Source organism: Taeniopygia guttata, chromosome 28 (assembly GCF_048771995.1).
Source record: "Taeniopygia guttata chromosome 28, bTaeGut7.mat, whole genome shotgun sequence".
In the NCBI taxonomy this organism is placed as follows: Eukaryota; Metazoa; Chordata; class Aves; order Passeriformes; family Estrildidae; genus Taeniopygia; species Taeniopygia guttata.
The window spans coordinates 1,652,130-1,670,148 of NC_133053.1; the positions used below are offsets into that span (position 1 = coordinate 1,652,130).

At 51.0% G+C, this 18,019-nt stretch overlaps 1 protein-coding gene and 1 long non-coding RNA gene across 3 annotated transcripts in view; one reads left to right on the forward strand and one right to left on the reverse strand.

Moving 5' to 3' along the window:
- The window catches only part of GNG7 (G protein subunit gamma 7), a 38,860-nt gene that overhangs the window by 717 nt on the left and 20,124 nt on the right, over positions 1-18,019 (forward strand). For both annotated transcript variants that reach the window (XM_072919477.1, XM_072919476.1), the window contains exon 2: positions 11,229-11,279. The gene's annotated coding sequence lies outside the window, so the exon portion shown is untranslated. The remainder of the gene's footprint in view (positions 1-11,228; positions 11,280-18,019) is intronic.
- LOC140680788 (uncharacterized) lies at positions 1,019-11,920 on the reverse strand. The gene is made up of 3 exons (XR_012052185.1): positions 11,782-11,920; positions 6,500-6,674; positions 1,019-1,138 (listed from the first exon to the last, which is right to left on the reverse strand). It is a non-coding gene; the product is annotated as an uncharacterized lncRNA (long non-coding RNA).

The following is an 18,019-nucleotide window of genomic DNA, read 5'->3' on the forward strand; positions in this document are numbered from 1 at the left end:
GAGCACAGCGCTGGGTGGGATTTGGGCACAAGGCTCAGGGCCAGGAGATGGCGTTGGGGGTGTTTGGGGGGCACAGAGAGGGGCTGTGGTGGATTTCTAGGGGGTCTCGGCGTTTTTAGATGAAAAATTGAGGGGATGGGGGCAGAGGAGGGTGGGGTGGGGATGGCGAGGGGCATCATTGGGTGGATGAGGTGACAAGGGACAGTCAGAAGCGATGAGGCTCAGTGCCAGCTGCTTGGGAAGTTGGGTGACTTCATGGTGAAGCAGCCGCGGTTTGGGGTGAAAAGGGAGGCTGGGAGCTCCCACCAACATCACAGAATTTACTTGTTTGTTTCCCGCCGGCGAGCTGAGGGTGGGTTGGTGTGGCTGGCACAGGACAGCGGTGGCATCCCGCCTGGGGCGGGCAGGATTCGGGAGGCTCCGGGGAATTGTGTGGGTTGCATAAAGGAGGGGTGGCTGCAGGATCTGGGTTTTGTGTTATTGAGGTGTAGAGGAGGTAAGTGGGTGCTGCAGACAAAGGGAGAGAGAGAGAAATCTGTCTCCTGCTCCTCACTTCCAGTTGGAGGTGTGGAATGGGAAGCTGGGCGTCCTTTAGGAGTTGGGCAAGTGCAGGGAAGCAGGGATTGGAGCTGTGGGTGCAAATCTGGGCTTTGCCTCCATCCTGGGCTGTGGCCATCAGGTGTGGCCTTAAACCAAAACCAAATGGGCCAGGCTGGAGCTGTGTCTGCTCCGAGACACCTTTGCTGCTGCTTGGAGGAAGTTATTGTGGCTAAATAGGGGTTTTTTTGAGGAAAACTGGCACCCTCCAGCTTTGTGAGCTTCTTGTGGCGCTGCCCTGGACGTGTCCAGTGGGAGTGATGCCTACCAGGAGGAAATGTGGAGTGTGGCAGAGCTCAGGAGTCAGCAGCTCAGTATTAATCCGGGCAAACTCGAGGTTATTTCTTGGTTTTCTTTGGCTTCTCAGGGCTGAGCTCAGGCCTCCATCCCGGGAGGTTCCACAGGTCTTTGTCTCCCTGCCACAGGGATTTCCACAGGCAGGTGAGCAGATCCTCCTGAGGTTTCAGCTCCCAGCTCAGCTCCATGACCCTCAAACAAATCCACGGGAATTTGTGACTCTGTAGCCAGCATTCATCCCATTCTTTTGTCGGGGAAAACGGGAGAAAAGAGCTGGATCAATAGGGTTAAATGGAGCCGATTGTCCCAGAGGTTTTCTCCTGCCAGCTGTGGCTGTGACACGAATGGGAATGGCTCTTTTGTGTGGCTGCTGGGGGCGCTGCCATGCTTGACACAGTTTTGGTGCCCATTCCCTTTTTCCTGCTCTTCCCATCTCATCCCTGGGTGTGTGTTGAACACCCCGGAGGGAATTAATGCATCCGGAGCTGCCCTGAGGAGCTGGGAGGGCAGCGTGTGACAGGGGACACAGAGCTTTGTCCCTGCTCATCCCCCTTTCCCTGCCCAGGCTCCTTATCCCGGTCCTGCCTGTGCCCTGCCGAGGCTGTCATCAGTCCCTGGAGCTCGTTAGCTTAACGAGGAACCCCTCGTCTCATCCCTGCCCGTGGCTCCAGAGGAACTGGACACTCTGCTCCTTGGAAAAAGCTGATTTTCTGTGGCAGTTTCCTGATTTTTGTGGCAGTTTCCTGATTTTATGGCAATTTCCTCGCTGTTAGGGGATCGTGGCTGGCCCTGCCCCGTTAGAGCCGGGGCTGGACGAGCTCCAGCTCCGGAATAATCGCCCTGGGAATGTTCTGCTTCGTGGAGGGCTCCAAGTGGCCACTTGTCCAGTGGCCAGCGGGTGGGGGAAGCTGTTTGGGCACCCTCAGGAGGAGGTGGCGAGTACACAGCTGGAGCTGGCACTTAAAATCCTGATTTTTCTTGCCTTTTCAGCCCTAAAAATGTGCTCAGGGTGGAAATACGGGGTGGTGTGGTCGGATTTGTAACCCCCAGTGCAGCTCTGGAAGAGTTTCCAGAGGCTGTGGGGAAAAAAGGGGGTGTGTGTCCCAAAAACCTGGAAAAGCAGGAGGGACTTTTGTGATTGTTTGGGGATTCTTGTGCCTGGAGAAAGAGAGTGAGGGGAAAAAGGGATTTATAGAATATGGTGTCTGTGCTGATGTGAGATAAGTGAGGGACCTGCTTGAGGTTGTAGATCCAGTGTTGCTTTCCTCATTTTTGTGAGAAATCAGAGGAGTTGAGGTCACCAGAAATCCTGGAATGGTTTGGGTTGGAGTGACCTTGGCAGGGACGTCTTCCACTAGCCCAGCTTGCTCCAAGCCCCAGAATCCCAGCCTGGCCTTGGCAGGATCTCACAGTTGAGCTTGAGGTGGAAAGCTCTGCTTGCTCCAATATCCTGGAATTCCTGGAGCGGTGGGAACCTCTAATTCCAATATCCTGGAATTCCTGGAGCGGTGGGAACCTCTAATTCCAATATCCTGGAATTCCTGGAGCGGTGGAAACCTCTAATTCCAATATCCTGGAATTCCTGAAGTAGTTCAGCCACAGAAATCTTCTCTGTAGAGCTGGAGTCTGGATTTCCCAGCTGCAGCATCTCCAAGCTCTCTGCTCAGGTGTCTCTGTGCTCCTCACCTGTTGCCAGGTGATTTTTTTTTATCTTTGTCTTCCTCTCCTCTGGCTTTTCCACAAACTGAGAAGGGACCAGAACTAAAACCATAAATCCAGTTCCCTGCCTGCCCATTGTCACATTCAGACAAAAAAGAAAAAAAAAAAAAAGGAAAAAAAAAAAAAAAAGCAAAGCTGGGAGAGAGAGCTTTGTCTTAAATATTAATTAGTCCGAGATTTACCCACTTAATTTGTACTTGACAGTAAATTGCTGGGATTCAGAGAACTGGCAGAGCCCAGGCCTTGCTTTTGGTTCCCCCCTGTTATCATCTGCTGCTGCTTGCTTGTGCCAAAAAGGGCCTGGATGAGAAGCTGGGGACAAACGAGCCATTGTGCCCCAAACCTCGGTGGCATTTGGAGTTTCTGAAAGTGAAACTCGCTTGCAAACGCTTTGGAGTTTAAATCTTCCCCCCATAAAACACTTCTGAAATGTTGTCTCTCGCACAATCCTGGCCCAAAATACCTTTTTCATCCTTCAAAATACCTGGGCAGCCATCAAGTAATTCAAAACAACCCAACCAAAAGCAGCCACGGGGATAAATGTGTTTAATTTGGTGAATCCTCGCTGGTGGGGGGCTCTGAGGGAGCTTTGATCTTTGTTTGAAGGGGTGGAAGGAGCTGGATTTTCCCTGGGAATGAGCTCTGGATTCAGCTGATCCTTCCCATTCCAGCAGGGTTGGAACCTCCAGCAGTTCAGGGTTTTTTTGTGGGATGGGTGGGTAGGGATTGGCTGTGACGTTAAGGACAAAAAAAAAAAAAAATAAAGGAGGAAATTTGGGCACGCTGTTAACGCTGAGACACAAAACAGGAAATTTAGTTAAGGGCTGTGCTTTTTCATCATTTATCCTGTGTTTTTCCCCCTCCTGACAGACAAGGAGTTTTAAAGTACTTCAGCCTGGGTTGGGTCTGTACAGCCGAAAGCATTCCCGAATTTCCACTTAAAGATGGATTTTTAGTGACTTTTCAGAAGCTGCAAAAGCCAAGAAACCTCAGCAGCTCCTGCTTTATTTTCTTATTTGAGAAAACAGAGTTGTTTGGAAAAATAATCTTGCTCCAATGGGAATGGGGGAGCAGGAAAACGGGGCCTGATTCCAGAGGGAAGGAGATTCCCCCTCTTGGCGCTTCCAGATCCCTCTCAGGTGACAGCAGGGAGGTGACAACCAGGGATGGACACTCTGCTGACCCTCCCTAGGAAGCTTCTTTGTTTTATTCCCAACTTGTCCCCTCTGGAAATAAAAAAGAAATCTATTTTTAAATCTACAGAATAGTTTGGAAAGGTTTTTTTTTCAGCCCTGGAGGCATTTTGTCCATTTCTGCCTCATCTGCTGTTAGAAAAATGCACAAGATTTAAACGTTTCTGCTGTGGTTTAACCCCTCCAGAGCCCCTCCCGAGCTCAGGAGCTGCGGGAGGATTTCTCTGGATGTGCTGCAGGAGCTGCTTTTGGGAGGTTTTTAGTGTTTTTTTTTTTTTTTTCATTTCCTCTGCTCTGAGTTACTTCTCTTTTTTTCTTGCTGGCAAGACCTCGGTGTTTATGCTCCATAAATCCTGACGTGGCCCGGCTGCTCCTCGGAGCAGTTGTGGTGCAATTCCCAAACTAATGTTGGGAATCTCATCAAACTCTTTTATCAGGGAGAAGAGCAAGGCCTGAGGGGCTCTTTGTTTCCTTTTTTTTATTGAAGCAAGACCTTTTGGTGAGGCTGAGAACTGCTGGTTGTGTTTGCAGCTTGGGAATTCTGTCCCTGCGTGGGGTCTCGGCAGTTCTGGGTGGTTCAGGGTCCAGGTGAGCCAGCAGGGAGCTCCAGGTGCTGCATTTCCAGGGATCCACAGGATCTGGCAACGTTTCCAAGGAGCTCCACGCTCCTGGGGGAAGATTGGGAACCATTTCTCCTGTGATCCATGGGATTCTGCTGGTGTCAGGCAGGTTTAATTGTACTAATCCCAATTAAACCTCGGCATTCCCATCGTTTGGGGGATGGAATCCTGATCCATTGGCTTTTTTAGGGTGATCTGGCCTCTCTCAGTTCTTTTCCTTCCAATTTAAATCCCGGTGCTGCTTTTCCTACAAATGCCAGGTGTTCCCTGGAATTGTCCCAGGCCAGGTTGGGAGCAGGAGAAGGTGTCCCTGCCATGGCAGGGGGTGGCACTGGATGGACATTTCCAACCCAAACCATTCCATGATTTTCCAGACCAGGGGGGTCTGTCCATCAGCCTGGAGCTGTGCAGCACGCTGGGCTTTTTTTGGGAAACAAATCCACGATCCAGACATTCCCAGCAGACGTTCTGGCACAGCCAGCAGCGTGATCACAGATATGTCTTTATCTCTCCCAAGTTTATCCTGTTTCACTGAGCTGAGCTGGCTCCTGGTGCTCCAGCATCCCCCAGCTGAGCCATCCCTGCTCCTCTGAGTGAATCCCTCTTTCCTGGTTTTGCTTTAAAAATGGGAAAGGGAGCTGGGAAGGGGCTGGAGAGTTCCTGAGGGAGCTGGGAAGGGGCTGGAGAATTCCTGAAGGAGCTGGGAAGGGGCCCAGCCTGGAGAAAAGCGGGATCAGGGGGACATTCCCAATGTCCACAAGTCCCCAGCAGGAGGGGACAGGAGTGGCTCTGCTCCCAGGGGACACCAGGACAGGAGGGAACAGCCCCAGGGTGCTCCAGGTGGGACATCAGCAGGAATTTCCTCCTGGAAAGGGTTGTTAAACCTTGGGAAGAGCGGCCCAGGGAGGTTTGGGGTCCCCATCCCTGGAGGTGATGAATTCCACAGGGATGAAATTCAGAATTCCCTTTGCAGGGCCAGGGCTGGGAATACCCACAGGGGTAAAATTCAGAATTCCCTTTGCAGGGCCAGGGCTGAGAATACCCACAGGGATGAAATTCAGAGTTCCCTTTGCAGGGCCATAGCTGGGATTACCCACAGGGGTGAAATTCAGAATTCCCTTTGCAGGGCCATAGCTGGGATTACCCACAGGGGTGAAATTCAGAATTCCCTTTGCAGGGCTGTGGCTGGCAATACCCACAGCACTTTTCACAGGGGTGAAATTCAGAATTCCCTTTGCAGGGCTGTGGCTGGCAATGGCTGGGGTGAAATTCAGAATTCCAGGTTTCCAGCGGCAGCCGATGGCTCTGGGTGCCTGCCAGGGATTAGTCACGGGGCAGCTCCTGCTCTGGGAGAGTGGCAGAGGGTGCAGGACAAGGGAGAGCTGGCTCAGGAATGCTGTTGGGAATCTGTCCAGCGGATTTTTGGGAATGGCAGAGGGGTGGGAGCGGAGCTGCCGCCATTCCCAGGCGTTGGGAATGTCGGGATGAGCCACCTGGAGCGGGTCAGTCCCTGAGCCCAGCTCTCCTCTCTCTTTCCCTCTCTCTGATTACTAATTAGCTGGTTAACATTCCCTGCCTCATTATCCCACCCTCGGCTTTTCTTCCCGGGGATCTGAGCCTTTCCAGGGCTCCAGAGGAGCGTTAACTCACTCTGGATTGAGCAGCACCTGTTTGTGAGCACCGTTTGTGGTGTAAACCCAAATTCCACCCTCCACGTGCACCGTTTTTAGGGATACCTATGAATCCCATTTTGCTGTGCTTTTTGATTCATGGCCGTTCCTGGGGGACAGTTCCTATTCCTGCATTGCCAGGATAGAGGCAATCAGTGAGGAATATCTTCGTGGTAGCCCAGTTTAAAACTATTTTCCCCATTCCAACAGGGACTTTAATTCCATTTTAACACTCCCAGCCACTCCACGAGCTCATTAATGCTCTGTGCTGCAGAGAGTTCTTCGCCCTGTGGCAAAACTTTCCAAATTCCGTGATTTTTTTTTTTTCAAAATTTTTTTTTTTTTTTCCTCCTGTTAAGGTGTGAAAAATGCTGTTCTGGTGTTCTCTGGAAATAGTTCTCACCTTTGGAATAATACTGGAGAGAGGCAGAGTGCTGAAAATAGCAGCAGCTGCCATAGGCCAGGATGGAGTTGTGTTGTCAGTCATGGGAACAGAAATCCAATTCCACCTGCGGATGAGCATTCCCGAAATAGAAGAGGGGTTGTCAACCACCAGAGGAGATGCATTGTGTGCATCCCTGGTGAGGAAAAAAAAAATTAAAAAAAAGAATAAAATCAGATCCACGTTTTCCAGCGGTTTGGAAAACTTGGGAGAGTCCCAGAGCTGCCTTTGGGAGAGGTGGTTTGGCTAAAATGTGGTGGTTGGGAGGTAAATCTGGGCAAAAGCTCGCTGGGATTCCAAAGGGATTCTCAGAGAGAGGTTTTGCCAGCCTGGGGAAGCTGGGAACAGCTCCAGGGTCGGGAAAAGCACTTGGGGAAGGTCGTTGGAGGGGCAGGAAGTTTTTATGGGAGGCTGAACAAAGCTGGGTAGGAAATGGATTCACAGCCAAGGCAGGGGGGCTGCGCTGCTTCCCCGAATTCCACCACTCCTGAGGCATTCCAGGTACAAATTCTCCATTTTTCCTGTAATTTCAGGAGCCACAGAGCCTCTGGTGCAGCTGCTTTGCTTCCCCAAACTCCCCCAATCTGTTTTTTTAACAGATTTATTCGTCTCATCCTCAAAACTCCTGTCCCCTTTGGCATAAATAAACCCTCCCTCTTTGGTGTTTTCCATATGCAGGCTGCTGTAATTACGGGTTTGGATTCCTGCTGGGACTGATTGTGCCGAGCTGATCCAAGTGCTGGTGCCCATGGATCAGCTTTGGGGCTGGTGATTAAAATAAAACAGAATGGCTGGGTGGGAAGAGGGGTGGGCCTGGCCACCGTCCATTTAATCCTAGAACAGATTGGAAAAGCTTTTTGTCCACATCCATATTTTCCTGAATGTTCTCCTAGGTTTTATCCAAGCTGGAATATTTTCTCCTCCGTGCTCTGGGTGGTTGTAAATTCCAGGACTTAAAATTTGTTATTTCTGCGTTTTCCCAGATCGCAAATTTCAGTGGGATTATCCAAGGAAAAACCAATTTCTGCCAGGTTTTGTCAAAATAAATCTGGGGATGCTGAGGGCTGGCAGTGCTCCTCATCCATTCCTTCCAGGATAATGCTGTTATCCTGGTTTAAAAGGTTCTTGTGGAGCTGGTGGTTGCAGTAGGAAGTAGAGGAGCAATTCCAAGATTTAATGAATACCTGTCCCTAATGCCTGAGTGCCTTCCCATCAGCCCAAAGGGAGTGGGAATGGGAAAGAATTCCAGGAGCAGAGCTGGATAAAGCTGCAGAAACTCTGTGAATGTGCTGGAAGGAAAAAAAAAAAAAAAAAAAAAGATGGATTGATGGATTGGGAAGTGAGAACCCATAAATCTGTCACCTCTCTGGGAATGGGAATTTGCTCCATTCCCTGCATTCCCAGCAGATCCTGCTCTAATCCAGGCCTATAAATACTCCTGGTTTGCCTTCCTGGCTGACGTGGCTCCGGCAGGGATCTCGTTAGGAGCAGGATTTTGTGGAATTCAGAGGCTTTTTGGTGGTGGTTGTTGCACTCTTTGGAGGTTTGTTGGTGGAGCTGGGAGTGAGGATGACACAGGGAGAGCTGGAATCCCATTCCTGCCAGGATCCTGGGATATTTCCTGCTCTGTGGGATGGCAACCACACTCGGTGTTCCAGAGTTGGAAGGAGCTTCCCTCCAAGCTCCTGAGCTGCTCCATCCTGAGGGACACGGATTTTCCAGCTTTGCCAGCTCCAGGAGGGCAGGGGTAGGTGGGATTTTTAGGAATTCCTCCCTGTGAGGATGCTGAGGGAAGGGGATGGAATTCCCAGAGCAGCTGTGGCTGCCCCTGGATCCCTGGGGGTGTCCAAGTCCTGGCTGGAGCAAACTGGGATAGTGAGCGGATTCCCTACCCTTGGAAAGGGATGGGCTTTGAGATCCCCTCCCACCCAAACCCTCCTGAGGTTCCACCATCCCAAACACGATTTTTCTCAAAGTCCCTGGGTGTGACCCTGTCAGTGCAGCCCTGAGGGGTTTTGGTGTAAATCCCGAGGTCTGGGAGCTCACACCAGGCAGGAAAAGGCTCCCTTAAACTCCACTGAACTCCCACTGGGTTTCCTGTAATCCCAACTCCTTTTCCTGAATGATTTCTCTGTGTGTGTGTGTGTGTGGCCAGCTCTGCCCCTCCCTGTGCCACGTCCTGGGGGCTTTGTCCTTGTCCCCAGCGGGTCTGGTGGCACCGTGGGGTTCTGCAGACCTGGCACGGAGCTCCTGCTGCCAGCTGGGTCCAGGGCCTGGGATGAGTTTTTCCCAGTTCCCAAAGGGATGAGTTTTCCCAGTTCCCAAACAGAGGGATGAGTTTTCCCAGTTCCCTATGGGATGAGTTTTCCCAGTTCCCAAAGGGATGAGTTTTCCCATTTCCCAAAGGGATGAGTTTTCCCAGTTCCCAAAGGGGTGAGTTTCTGCAATTGCCATCTCTGCTGTCCCCAGGGCAGAGCCACAACAGGGACAGGCAAACATCCCAAGCTTCCTGGTGCTTCCCTGGCTCCCAGTGCTTCCCTGCTCCAGGTGCTGCTCCCTGGTTTTTATCTGGGCAGGTTCTGCTGTTAATGATTACACAGGGAGCAGTTCCCTCTGGAAAGCCGAGCCTGGCACTGCCCCGAGGCCTCCTGCTCCCCTGGTTGGGTTTTGTCATCTTTGGAAACAATCTGGGATAATAATTTGTATTCTCTGCTCCCCATGGGGTTTATTCCCTTTAAATTCCAGCGTGAATCGGGGGTTTCTCTGCCCAGAGCAGAGGGATTCTCTGCTGGAAGTGCTGAGGCGTTAAATCCCAGAGTTCCAGCAGGGACAGAGTGGGAACACAAACCTGGCTGGGATATTTACCCTGGAGCCGATGACAAGGTGGGGCTGGGTTTTATCAGAGGTGTTTTCTGAGGAATAAATCAAACATTGGGAAGGTTTTTAGGGAAGCACAGCTCCGTGGTGGGGCTGGGTTTTATCAGAAGTGTTTTCTGAGGGATAAATGAAACATTGGGAAGGTTTTAGGGAAGCACAGCGCCGTGGTGGGGTTGGGTTTTATCAGAGGTGTTTTCCCAGCAATAAATAAAACATTGGGAAGGTTTTTAGGGAAGCACAGCTCCGTAACCACATCCTGGCCACTTGTTCCAAACAAGCCAAAGAACTGATGAGGTGGGAGAGTCGTGAGGCAGCCGGGATGTGCAGGGAACATCGGGATCTTTGCACAGATCTGTGCCCTGGCCCCGTGTCTGTGGGGATGAGGGTCCTCAAACCCTCCCCTGAATTCCCTCTGCTTCCTTTGCTTCCGCTGTGCTGGGGCCCAAACTCTGCTTTTTTCTTTTTTTCCCCTTTTGCAGATGTCATTCTCTGCCACCTGACAAAGGAACAGAATGCAGCAATTTTCCCTAACCTAAATAGTGGCTCTGTATTTCCAGCTCCCCTGGAACTGGAATTAATTTAGTGTGTGGGCTTTTTAATTGGCTCGTTGTGGGGAGGAACAGAAGATGAAATGCTGCAGCTCTGCCTTCCTCTTCCCTTTCTTTCCTTAAATCTTTGTCACTCTCCTTGTCTTTCACTTCCATGAGTCGCTCAGGTTATTTTTCCCCAGTTTCTTTTGTTGAAACTCCCCTCTGCCAGCCTCAGGAATATCATGGATGGGGCTGCTTCCTCCACCTGGGACAAATCCCTGGAATTGGTTCTCCACTCCTGGTGTGCTGGTTTTGGGATGGATGGATGGATGTTGGATGGATGATGGATATATGATGGATTGAGGGATGGATGGATGATGGGAGGGATGGATTGAGGGATGGATGATGGATTGAGGGATGGATGGATTGATTGAGGGATGGATGGATTAATTGATGGATGGATGGCTGATTGATGGAGATGGATGGATGAAAAGTGGGATCAGGGGGACATTCCCAATGTCCACAAGTCCCCAACAGGAGGATGGATGGATGGATGAATTGATGGAGGTATGGATGGAGCAATGGATGGATTAATTGATGGAGGGAGGGATGGATGGATGATGGAAGGAGGGATGAATGGATGGATGATGAATGGATGGATCCTCGTTCCAATGGAGCCATCTTCAGACTCGGATGTGGAATTGCACAGGTGACAGCCTGGGAGCTGCCAGGCTTTTCCCTTCCCACCAAAAAAAAATCTCTTTTGAAATCGATGTGTTCAAAGCCAGGTCTAAGCTGATAGAAACTGGGTTTTTTTTATCCCAGATTCCATGGATCAGCACAGAGAAAGCCTCAAGTACCACCTGCATCATCCTCACTAAACCTCTTCTGTGAGGACTTTTAGGATTTCATCCCCCCCGCCAAAAAAATCTCAAAATGTAAATAAACCACCCCAAAGGACACACTCCTCCTGTGGCTGAGTGGATTTGAATTGATTTGGAGTGGGCTGGATTCCAGCAAAGAGAAAACAGGGAAAACGTGGGGGAAAAAGAGGCTGCTGAAAATGGGAGAAAAGGTGTGAGGTGCTTTAAATAGTTCAGGAATGGGCTGGATTCCAGCAAAGAGAAAACAGGGAAAACACGGAAAAACTGGGATGATGGAGATGGGGAAAAGGTGTGAGGTGCTTTAGCTGGTGGGCTCAAACCTGGTGTCGAGAGGAGCTGGAATTCCCTGCAGGATCCTTTCAATTGCTGAAAATTCTCTCAAATTTTTTTTTATTTTAGGAGATTTGTCCTTTCCTCCCCGCAGCGAGTGAGGTGGGAACACCTGCCGAGGTAGGTGCCAGCAGCACCCACAGACACCCAAGCACCTCCTGAGCCTCAAATCAGGGCATTTCCCACCTGGAATTTGGGTGGGAAGGATCCTAAAGCCCATCCAGTCCCTTCCCTCCCACCATCCCAGGGTGCTCCAAGCCCCGTCCAGCTTTGGGACGGGGCAGCCACGCTGTCCATGGTCACCTGTGCCAGGTGGGCAGTGGGGACTGTCCCTCCACTGAGAGGTGGTGACCAGGTGCCTCAAATGGCCCTGGGGACACACATAAATCTGATGTGGAGCTGCTGCCTCTAACTGGAATTGTTCTTCATGAAACAAATCCATTCTTTTTCCTGGAATTAGCTGATCCTTCAGGTCCCTTCCATCCCAAACCCCTCTGTGACACCACAATATCACCACTCTTTAGGTGTCCCAATATTCTCCATCTTCCAAATTCTTAATTTTAAAAAAGATCCGAGTTTTGATAGGAAGATGCAAAGGTTAATCAAGGTCACAGTCACTGACCTGCCTCGGGAGCAGCTCCAGAGGTGTTCCCCTGTTCCTCCAAGGAATACCCAGCCAGGCCGGAGTTGTTTCTTGGGCAGAAATCTTTTTTTTTTTAGGAGATTCCAGCGGTTTTTTGTCCCCAGTCCCGGCTTTAGGCTGGATTTGGAGTCTCCAAGAGAGGGCACTGTGTGCCTGGCAGTGGAGCCATGGATGAGCTGCCAGCCCCGAGCTCCTCATCCCGGGGAGCCGAGTAATTAACTGAGACACTCATTAGCAGCTGCTTTGGGGGCTGGACATCCTCATGTGACCGCTGGTCCTTTCCCTCCATCCCTGGCAGCGCTTCCTCCTGCCTCACTTTCCTAAAAAAAAACCCACAGAAATGTCCTTTTGCCCTGATTTGTGCACTTGGGGTGTCCTCCAGGAGGGGAACCTCGCTGTGAGTCACAGGTTTCATCCAAACCAGGAGGAAAACGGGAAAAAACAAAAAGAGGAGAACTCGGGGAGGTTGTTCTTCTTGTGGGAAACGTTTGTGCTCCAGCTCAGAGCAAATCTGTGTTCAGGAGTTTGTGTGGAAGTCTGGATTTCATTTCTCAGGAGGGACCTGACAGGAGGATTTGAAGCGCTGCCCTGGAGGTTTTGGGGTGGTTGCCCTGGTGCCATTGTTGGATAATTTGCTATTTTTAGGGGGATATTTTTAGGGTTGTGACAAGTCCAGCTCTGGACCTGGATCTGGGGATATTTATGGAGCACAGAGGGGCGGAATTGAACCTGTGGTGCTGCTCCATGGAGGGGGATTTAATCCTGGGGGTGAGCTGAGCATCCAGAGAGACATCAAGGGGCTGGGAAAGGGCTGGAGAATTCCTGAGGGAGCTGGGAAAGGGCTGGAGAATTCCTGAGGGGGCTGGAGAATTCCTGAGGGAGCTGGGAAGGGGCCCAGCCTGGAGAAAAGCGGGTCAGGGGGACATTCCCAATGTCCACAAGTGCCCAGCAGGAGGGGACAGGAGTGGCTCTGCTCCCAGGGGACACCAGGACAGGAGGGAACAGCCCCAGGGTGCTCCAGGTGGGACATCAGCAGGAATTTCCTCCTGGAAAGGGTTGTTAAACCTTGGGAAGAGCTGCCCAGGGAGGTCTGGGGTCCCCATCCCTGGAGGTGGCCCTGGAGGTGGCACTTGGGGCCCTGGGCTGGGGACAAGGTGGGGATCAGGCACAGCCAGGACTGCTGATCCCAGAGCTCTTTTCCAGCCTCAGTGATCCCCTGCTCCTGATTTTTCTCCCTTTTTTGATCTCTTTGTGGTGCCAATCAGGACTCTCACACACCTTTCTGGTTTTTAGGAGCAGCTTTTCATGCTCACAATTCTCCCCCCGTTCCTGAAGTGGCACAAATCCCCTTTTTTGGGGATTTATATCCTGCAGAAATGGAGCTGCCCTGGCTCAGGAATCACGGATGGATCCCATTTCCCAGGGGTCATTAAGACATTTAATTTTTTCACTAATTGCCTGTATTAAGTTGCTGATCCTGGAAGATTGAGGGCACTTGTGTAACACAAACCACATTGAAACAACCTCAGAAGTGGCTCTGAGGTGAAACAGCCACATTTAAACCCAAACCTTGCTTTCCAAATCCTTCCTCTGGATATTTTCCTCTTTTCCCCGTTTTCTGTGGTGAACTTTTCCCAGCTGGAAGGAAAAAGGGGAATATCCCCTCCCTGGGGAGTGTTTGGTTCAGCTGGAAGCAGGGCTGGTTTATCAGGATTCTTTTTGTGGGGTGTTTTTAGGGATTTTAAACAACTCGATACTTAATATTTTACTGGAGAAATTCCCAAATTGTTGGAGCAACCTATAGAATAACTCTGCAGCCTTCAGCTGCTGTCAGAACACTGCAAAGCAAATTCCTGCTGGATTTTCCAAGGGCACTCCAGGAATCCCAAACCTCAGCATCCCATCTAGTATTTACAGTGTCAGGAATTCCCCTCGTCTGGATCCTCTTTCACCTCCTCTTCCCCTTCCACACAGTTGTTGGTGTGGATTTCAAAATTCCAGCCATTTTTGGGATGCTGTTGGTGTGGATTTTAAAATTCCTGCTGGTTTTGGGATGCTGTTGGTGTGGATTTTAAAATTCCTGCCGTTTTGGGGATGCTGTTGGTGTGGATTTTAAAATTCCTGCCCTTTTTTTTGAGATGTTGATAGAAAAGATCCCCTTTGGATCCTGGCAGAGGCTCTGGGCTGAAATAATTCCATTAAACCTCAGGAGCAGGGAAGGGGATTGTCCCTGGTTTGATCTGCTTGGAACAGCTGCAGGCATTTGCTAAAACTGGATGGTTTAAATACAAATTTTTTTTTTTTTGTTGCTATTTTGCCCTCTAAAAGCAGAAAAAGGTGACTTTTTTTTTTTTTTTGGATGAAAGGAAGCTGGAAAGTCAAAGGCATCCCTGGAGTACCCCGAGCAGAGGGAGCTGCTGCTCCAGCACAGTTTGTTCCTTTGGCGTGGGGACATTTTTAAAATCTCATTTTTCCAAACAACTCCTGGAAATTGGCATCCCAGAAGCAAAAACTCTTTTAAAAATAGCTCTGAAACGAGCCCTGTTGTTTCCATGGCCCCTTGTCCCGAGGATCCTTGAAACTCTGGAGGGTTTGAGGAGATTCTGCCGAGCAGAGCCCCAAACATTTCCTGTGAGGAATGAGCTCCTGCTGCTGGAATGCTGCTGTCTGCGGGGTTTATTTTAAACTGCTTTTCCTCTTCTGCTCAGAGGAAAAGCAATTCCTGGGCAGGAATGCCTGAGGGGGTTGGAAAAATCCCTTGGAATATCCCATGTGGGGAAATCTGGTTTGTTTCCTGTGGTCTGGAATTTTACCTTTTCCCACCAACACGGATCCACCTGTGCACAGGTGTGTGAAATGGGGTGCTCTGCTCAGAAATTCCAAAATTCCTGAGCCTCCCAGGGCAGGATTTGTCTTTGGAAAGACTTTAAAAAGCCAAGTGTGGTCACTTTGTCCCTGTGCTCGATTTCCCGAGCTCAGAGCCCTGGGGGTGTGAATCCTGCAGACCCTTTTTGCTTCCCTCTCCTCTAATTTTTCCCTTTTTAGGACTTCAAAAAAAAATATTCCAGAGCCAGTTGCCAGCACAGACCTCCCATCGAGCTTCCAACAGCAAATGAGTGCTGGCTGCAGCAGCTGTTCCCAAAAAAAAACCCAAAAAACCCAGCTGGAAAAGGGCACAGGGAAAGAAGGATCTGCTCATCCCTTGGAGGAGCTCCCGGGGAAAAGTTCACCTTTGAAGCTCTGCCCTGGAGGTTTTGGGGTGGTTGCCCTGGTGCCATTGTTGGATAATTTGCTATTTTTAGGGGGATATTTTTAGGGATGTGACAAGTCCAGCTCTGGACCTGGATCTGGGGATATTTATGGAGCACAAAGGGGAAAAAATTGAACCTGTGGTGCTGCTCCATGGAGGGGGATTTAATCCTGGGGGTGAGCTGAGCATCCAGAGAGACATCGAGGGGCTGGGAAAGGGCTGGGAAGGGGCTGGAGAATTCCTGGGGGAGATGGGAATGGGCTGGAGAGTTCCTGAGGGAGCTGGGAAGGGGCTGGAGAATTCCAGGGGCACAGAATTCCTGCTGCTGAGCTGGGAGCTCCCCCTGGAAAGGCTCCAGCTCCTTCCCCCGGCATTTCTGGCTCCAGGGGGGGAATTCTGGTGGGTTGGGCTGCAGGATCCGGTTTCCTTCCTGGCTCTGGCCCTCCAGGATGCTTCACATTCCCAACTGTTGGTGCTTCCAAGGAATTGGGGAAGGAATTCCCCCTCCTGCTGCCCACACCCACTCCCCAGAAGCATCTGAAAGGGATGGTTCTGGCTTGGTAGGGTCAGGGAAGGAAGGAAGGGCAGGAAAACCGGGATAGAGCCAGGGAAACCTGGGTAGAGCCAGGGATAGAGCCAGGAAAACCAGGATACAGCCAGGGAAACGTGAATGCAGCCAGGTAAACTGGGATAGAGCTAGGAAAACTGGGATACAGCCAGGAAAACCCGGGTAGAGCCAGGAAAACCGTGATGGAGTGAGGGAAACTGGGATAGAGCCAAGAAAACCTGGATACAGTCAGGAAAACCCAGGTAGAGACAGGGAAACCAGGATACAGCCAGGAAAACCCAGGTAGAGACAGGAAAACCTGGATAGAGCCAGGGAAACGTGAATGCAGCCAGGGAAACTGGGATAGAGACAGGAAAACCTGGATACAGCCAGGAAAACCCAGGTAGAGCCAGGGAAACCGGGATAGAGCCAGAGGAATGTGAATGCAGCCAGGAAAACCCAGATAGAGCCAGGGAAACCTGGATACAGCCAAGGAAAACCTGGATCCAGGCAGGATTTTGCCCCAGCTGTCAGTGTGACAATTCCCAGCAGGAATTGCCGTTTGTGAGGAGGGGGCAGAGCCTTCCCAAAGCCTCCAGGCCCGGAGCCAGGGGATGTTTCCCGGAGGAAGTGGCAGCTCCTGGGGCACAGGGAAGCCCCTGTGTGTCCCCAGCCCTGTCCCCAGCTGGGCTGGCAGCAGATCCGGTGTCCCTAAACAGGAGCCTGTGGAATATCGAGTTCCAAACCTTTGCACCGGGACAGGGCTGGGAGGAAGGAGGGGGCAGAGCTGATTGCAGCTGAGGTCAGCCTTGTTTTCCCTCCCGGAGCAGGGATCCTGCAGGGCTGGAGAGCCAGAGGAGGGATCCTGTCCCTCTGGAAAGCTCCGGGGCTGCTTGTTCCCTTTGCTGCCAGGTCCCCATGGGGTCTCTGCAGGGCTCTGAGAGCAGCAATAAAGCTAAAATTTAACTTTTCTTAGTGCAGGACCTCCCTGCACTTTGGAAAGAAGAAAAGGAGAAACCCAAAGCAGCTCAAAATTCCAGGGAAAACCGACAGCAGTAAGGCTGTGTTATCACTGCAGGCTTTCAGCTCAGCCTTGCTCTGAAGGGAAGGGATTTGGTTATTGATTAATCTGCTGTTAATGGGTTCATTTTAGCTGGGAAAAAGGCCTGGCTGAGGGCTTTGGAATGGGTTTGGAACAGGTTTGGAACGGGTTTGGAGGTGGTTGGTTGTGTCGAGCCCTCCTGCAGTGTGGAGCTGATTCCAGCAGCAGCTTCACCTCCATGGACTGGTTTGGCCTGGAAAAATCCCTCTGAAGTCAGGATTGCAGCTGAAGGTTGGCTCTTTGCCCAAAATTCCTGGTGGCCTTCCCTGCCCCTGGAGCCTCCCAGGTGCTGCTGCATTTTGCCAGCCCCACGCCCTGCTCATGCCCCCTGTTTGTTTATCAGCTGCACTGTGTGGATGAATTCCTTGGAATTTTGTTCCTTTTGGGTCAATTCCAGGATTCTGGAGGGAATCAGGACTGCTCCAGCAGGAAGGAGGAGTGATCCTGATCATCCAGGTGCTCTTCCATCCCCTCCATCCCAAATCCAGCTAAAGCCTCCCCAGAACCCAGGGATTCATGGGTGGTGCTGTGGGAATAGCTGGAAGTGCCCAATTCCAGAGGGACAGTGGGAAGGGTGGAACTGGGTGGGCTTTGAGCTGCTTCCAGCCCAAACCATTCCATGATTCCATGAGCCTCAGGGATTGCCCATTCCAAGGCCATTTCCAAACCTGGAGCTGTTGGAGGAGTTTGTGCCTTTATCCCCAACTCCTTTTTGCTCTCCTGTCCTTCCCCAAATTCAGGCTTTTTTTTTTTTTTTTTCCCTGCCCTCACCATCCTATTTCCACGGAGAGCTGGCCCTGGAATGTGACATTTGTAAAAATCCCTGTTAAATAAAAAAGCAAAACAAGTTTAAACTGCTTTTTTTTGGCTGTTCCTCATCCCTGAATCCGCTGCAATCTGCAGGAGGAGGAGGTGAAAGGAGCCCTGGCCTGAACCCCAGCCCAGAGCCACTGACGTGGGTTTGACTCCTTTAGGAAAACCAAAACAAAACAAAAAACAAAATACCCTGTTTGTGTTCAGCCAGCGAGAGGGGAAAACAAGCAGGGCTGGATTTCAGCTCCGATGGATTCTTGGAATTGATCCCTCTGACTTCAGTGGGTTGAGCAATGCTTTACTGGGAAAGGGGACGTGAGGCACGAGGGATTTTTGGGGGGGCTTTGGGAACTCTGCCAAGGCCAGCTCGTTCCTGCAGCCTGGGACCGAGGTTTTCTTGGAAATTCGACCTGCCAGGCTGCTGCTTTCTGTGGTGAAATGCTCTGTAACCGTCCCTGGGATGATGTAAATGCTGCTGATTCTTTCACATTCCCCCCTCCCCCCC